The sequence below is a fragment of the Scyliorhinus canicula genome, chromosome 12 (genome assembly GCF_902713615.1).
Source record: "Scyliorhinus canicula chromosome 12, sScyCan1.1, whole genome shotgun sequence".
NCBI classification, from domain to species: domain Eukaryota; kingdom Metazoa; phylum Chordata; class Chondrichthyes; order Carcharhiniformes; family Scyliorhinidae; genus Scyliorhinus; species Scyliorhinus canicula.
Genome location: NC_052157.1, coordinates 111,609,721 through 111,615,150, shown reverse-complemented (window position 1 = coordinate 111,615,150; position 5,430 = coordinate 111,609,721).

Here is a 5,430-nt window from a genome sequence, read left to right as displayed (position 1 = left end):
GCGATACAGACACTGACTCTGAGGACAGCCACAGCACACCACACTACAGCCCACATTGCAGCGACAATGACCCCGACTACAGTGACCCCATGGAAGTCACTTACATTAAAAACCCAGACCCACCACCCGACCCCAACGACCCCGACAATACCCATTCACTTTTGGACCCAACACTCTGGCACAGGGACAATTCGTACCGACTTGTCCGCAATGACGAAAGTGACCCCCGGTCACACAATTCAAAGATATCATGCCTGATCCACACAAGGGTGTGGGATCCGGGAGAGCAGGACGACACGGTGTCTGAATCCCGATACGGCAACCCCTTTGTGACCCTGTTCACAGAGACAGAGGAAAAGTGAGGTGTCCAGATGATGTAAAATAGGAACCGCTTGAGGGAAGCGATGTCCTTTCTGATGGAACCTGCACGCATGTTTGTTTGTCAGTTTATGTTTGTTTGTTAATATGTTAAGGGTTTGATTGCAGATCTTTTCAGCTGAAAAGATTGTGACCACCTCGCACGCACGTTAGTTTGTCTGCAGATACCTCTGAGAACTTCAGTTGTGTCCTCTGGTGAACCGACACGGTTCACGACTTGTTCCCTGTTTTCAGATGAAGGAGCATCTTGGCTCCCCCATTGTTTTTAGGTGCCCCTCTATTCGGCGAATAGAGGCTGCAAATCCACGGTAAACACATTCTTGCCCGTTTACTCCAGGTTACTCAGGCAGTGGATAAACGGCACTGAGGACCCGCCCTGTCTGAGAACCCACTTTGGTCAGCCAAGCTCGGGTATGGCACAGCACGCCCTACCCGGGGATCCCATTCAAATCGTACCCGTAGCGGCCCATACGCAACCCATTCGACCTTTTGTTTCCAATTTGTTTTCATTTTTCGTTAGGCAGCCCTTAGGCCGCCATCCCACATGCTATTTACATCCAGGAACATTCGGATGGTAAATGAGCAAAGCCTGCGAGACGGCTCGCAGGAGGAGAGTTGTTAGGTGTATTGTGTTCATTAAATTCGCTTTTGAAAAAAAAAAATGAGGGGAGTCACAGGGTGTGACTTGGCCAGTCATTTTTAATGGGTCAATTGGAATTGAAAGACAGATACACTAACAAGTACGGATATTAAGCTGTATTGACAGATACTGTGCTTGATCCCATAGCTTTCGAAGGACGAAACAGGGATCACAGCAAGGATCGGCCATACAGGAGGAAGAAAAAGGAGAACGAAGAGAAGATGATGGAAGCCTACTTATTGCTCTTAAATGTTATATTTGTATGTGTGGAAGCAAGACACGTTTCCCCCACAACCCCCGCCGTAAATGTTTCACTCACAGCAACCCCCCAGTGCTCAGCTCTGATCAGTGAGGTTCAGACCTGGTGCACAAAATTTATGACATGGTACTCCATGTCATACGTGATTGCAATCCTCGGCATACTCGTACAGACCCTCAGGTTGAGGAAATGGAAAAGGAGAGCCTCCCGTTCCTGCCCCTCAACCGTCTATGGAGTTCGATCCCCTATTTTTCGGTTTCATCAATCCCCTTTGCCCCATGATGAATAAAGCACTGTGAATAAAATAAAATATACCCATGTATTATATTGTCCTGAACTCGACTGCCGAGTCAGGAAATGTTATGTGATGTGGTATGAATGGATGAGGTTTAGTCTGTAATGAAATGTTTAAGGTAAGATAAGGATAGTTGTGATAGGTAGAGGTTCCCGGTTTTTGGTAATGCATGTCCCCTTTGACATAGCGCCAAGTAGAGATGTCAGGTAAAAAATGTTTCTTCCCATAGTTTAAGGACAGAGTAGACGCTCAGGAGCTTGCCGAGGTCAGGGAACAGAAAGAAGGCACCCCAGAAGCAACGTACATAGGTGATCCTTCACAATATTTTGATTGTGAGGATCACAAGGAGGGAATGTAGCCACTGTAGCCACCTAAAATGGACACTGAACTAAACAAAATGGAGAATCGCTAAGACTGCAGGGAAAAGCAGTTTAGCCAAGGCAGCAGCCTGCAAACACTCATTAGCATTTTGCAAGCAGCAAAACTAGTTTCTGGCCAGGTGGAAGATCTCAAACCAAAGGTGATAATGGCAAAACGCTTTACATACTAATGAGGCAGTCCAGATCTAGGCACACACAATGGCAACATTTGGGTTTGAATAAGATACTTTAAGTGGATGTCCAGACAGAGCGGCACCAGAAGTATCCACTATAGAAACCGCCCCCGCCATCAAGAGAGACCCTCACATTGGAGGAATTCAAAAGATATCGATTGGGAGTGATCCAATCGATACCTGAAGGTAAAGCCCGCCCAGAAAAAGGCAAGGACATTGGGGACCCCTATAAAAGATAGACCCCCACCCATGGTCCTGTCTGTTGTTTTGTGCTCCGGCTTTGACCAAGAACTCCAACCTGTATCCTGACTCCAGCCGTTGAGCACCAGCCGCCGAACCGTAAGTGCCAATACGACGCTCGCTACGCGAACCAGGCCCACTAGACCCCCAGTGACCAGCACGCTCTCTGAAGGTTGCAGACCAAGACCGGAACGAAGGCCTCGCTCCCTGACCTTGCCTGTTCAGTTAAGTATTCTGATTGCTTAGTTTAGTCATAGCTTAGTCCCTTAGCGTGTGCATGCGTATTTATTATAATTGTATAATAAATATTGATCGTTTGGAACTTACTAATCGGTGTATCGTTTTATTACTTTGAACCTGACCTTGGAATATTTGTGAGGTGTCTATACGGCATCTGGCGACTCCTGAGCTGAAAATACATACATAGAGCCTAGTAGTGTTAAGCACACGGCCTTTAAACGGAGGCGTGTTAATACACTCCAATAAACGCGTTTTACACCCATAGCAAAACGTGCAACACCACTCCCCCCATCACCGCTCTGCTGGCTGATGTACATTTTCTCCTGGTCCAGCAAGTGGTCATCCTCGCTTTCAAATCCTTCCATGGCCGATCCTCCCTCTTCCAGCCCTACAACCCTTACAAAGCCTCAGCGCTGCTCCAATTTTGCCCTCCTGTGCAGCCATGATTTTGATTGCTCCACCATTGGCAGCCACCCTTCAGCTGCCTAGGCCCTAAAGCCCTGGAAGGCCCTCCCTAAACCTTTCCTCACCTCCTCAAAGACACTCTTTAAAAACCTACCTTTGGACAGTGATCTAGATGTGGTCCAATATTGTTTGATAACTCTCCTTGGGGCACATTAGTACTTTAGACACTGGGTGGGATTCTCCAGCCTCCCAGCTGAGTGTTTCCCGGTGCGCACCGTTCGCCGGCAGTGGGATTTTATGGTCCCCTTGCTGTCGATGGGATTTCCCATTGAAGCCACCCTATGCCGCCGGCAAACACGTTGGGAGTTGGGGGGGGCGCTGCCGATGGGACCGTAGAATGAACGGCCAGAGAACTCCTGTCACTATATAAATGCAAGTTGGTAAAGGGTATAATAAAAGGTAGAAATAAATAAACTATTCCCTCAGCTGAATGAGTCCAGAAAAAAAAAAAGGGGGACAAATCAATTAGTTGAAGACCATTTGGTGTCCTGGAAATCCGGAATTCTTACCCCTAAAAAGCAGCCAATTGAAAAGTTTAAAACTGAAATAGAAAGATTCTCAAGTGTGATTAAGCGAGGCGGGTAAAATGAAGTTAAGATTCAGATTAGGGCAGCACGGTGGCACAGTGGTTAGTGCTGCTGCCTCATGGCGCCGAGGTCCCAGGTTCGATCCTAGCTCTGGGTCACTGTCCGTGAGGAGTTTGCACATCCTCCCCCTGTCTGCGTGGGTTTCAACCCCACAACCCAAAAGATGTGCAGGTTAGGTGGATTGGCAACGCTAAAATTGCCCCTGAATTGGAAAAAATTAATTTGGTACTCTAAATTTATAAAAAAAATTCAGATTGCCATAACTGGCAAAACAGGATAAAGAAGAATTGGGTGCTCCTTTTCTACTCCCCCCCCCCCATTATATATGACGAACCTGTATCCCAGCTCCATTAATTCTCTCTCGCTCCATAATTCTGTGATACCTTCACCTATTAAATACTGTGTGGAGGAGTATTTTCTGATTCCCGTTCTAAATGTCTCCGCTGATTTTATTACTTCCTCTAGTTCCTGATTCCCACACCAGAAGAAACAATTCCTTTGTTTCTATCCAATTGAAACAGGAATACCCCACAATGGTCACATTTCTCTTACCGTATGTATTGCTCCTCAAGATAATTATTTTTTATTTTATTATCACACTTCTGGTCTGGAGGGAATTACTTTTCTGTCCAGTTATTTGAATGGACATTAAACAAAAATCAGATTGAGCAGTCCACAGTCCCAATAACAAGTTAAAATTCTGACATTTCCCACCCCCACAGGAATTAGGACTTATTTCCCAGACGCTGCTGAGCAAAATCGTGCATTTTTTTAAAAAAAATCTTTGAACACTTCTGTTTATTAATTGTACTGAAGTAATGCTGACAGTCAAGAATCATCAGCTGCGTGAATGGGCATGTCAGCCAACTCATTGCGGGCACATGGAGTCACGGGGGTATGGCGTCAAAACTGGGGACGGGGCCAGTGCGGCCTATAAAGTTCTGACAGAAAGCCGTGTTCCTTCACTCCTCTCCACAGAACATGCACACTTTGTTATACTGGGTGGAATTTTGTGGTCTTGCTCATGGTGAGCTTGGAGGCAGGAAGGACATTTTCTTAAATGGGGTAGTGCCCACCCCCACCTTCCTGTCCAGCAAGTTCTGGATAGGAAGGCCATGGCCAATATTCATATTTCACCACAACTGAGGCCTTTAAGTAGTCAATTAGTGACCTGGAAAGGGGCTTAACCTTCCGCCGCTTGTATTAAGCCAGTTACAGGTGGCCTGTCGCCATGCAGCGGACACTACAGGTAAACCCGTGCAGCTGTTTGTCACCTCAGCAGAAGGGGGTGTTGCGGGTACGGTCTCTCAATCAAATACTCAGTGCCTGATTGAGAATCTGGGAATTGGGAAAGGGGGCCCATCGAGATTCCCTCCACTGCCCTTGCTACAACTCCTCTGCACCCCTCCCCCCCCCCCCCCCACCCATTAACATTACTCACCTGTGGCCTGGGTCGCTCCCCAACCCGGTCCTGTCTTTCTAGCAGCAGCCAAAGTCTCCCAGTGGCGCTGCTGAACGCAAGAGCTGCTGGGGTCTCTGATAAGTTGGCATCTTAGCAAGCAAGACTTCTCAGGCCTTGCTTCCAGGAGAAGGCCTCACTACTGCCTGTATGGGTTAAAGTTCCAGGTGAGTGGCAGACAAGCCCCATTCCCCCCCCCCCCCCCCCCCCCCCCCAAGATTCCACCCATAAAAACAGGCGTGTTAATGTGAGATTTTGCACTCATTCACCTGTACAAGTTAAGGGTATAAAATAAATTTGCAAATGAGCCTGAA